This window comes from Engraulis encrasicolus, chromosome 23 (assembly GCF_034702125.1).
Source record: "Engraulis encrasicolus isolate BLACKSEA-1 chromosome 23, IST_EnEncr_1.0, whole genome shotgun sequence".
In the NCBI taxonomy this organism is placed as follows: domain Eukaryota; kingdom Metazoa; phylum Chordata; class Actinopteri; order Clupeiformes; family Engraulidae; genus Engraulis; species Engraulis encrasicolus.
The window spans coordinates 33,125,204-33,125,541 of NC_085879.1; positions in this window are offsets into that span (position 1 = coordinate 33,125,204).

Consider the following 338-nt stretch of genomic DNA (forward strand, 5'->3'; position numbering starts at 1 on the left):
TGATGGACGCAGCCAACAGCAACCAAACAAACTGTTTTCTTTTTTTTGCAGAATGACCCCAAGATTTAGAGAGATAAAACTAGAAGTGGCATAGAAGTAGTATGGCTTGGCATAGAGAGTATCCTGAGGTGTTTTCTCCCACGTCTTCCGAACGTGTTGCATTTCTCTAATGTGTGTACAGCAAAGTGGGTGCAGAAGTTAACCTTTATATTTCATTTTCATTCCAATCATTTGTGCTCAGGATTGAAGACGTAGCCATGGAAGCGTAATGCTTTAGTCAGTGCAGAGTTGGTGGTACTGCTGCTGCAAGTCAGTGATGCTTCTTCATTTGATGCTGC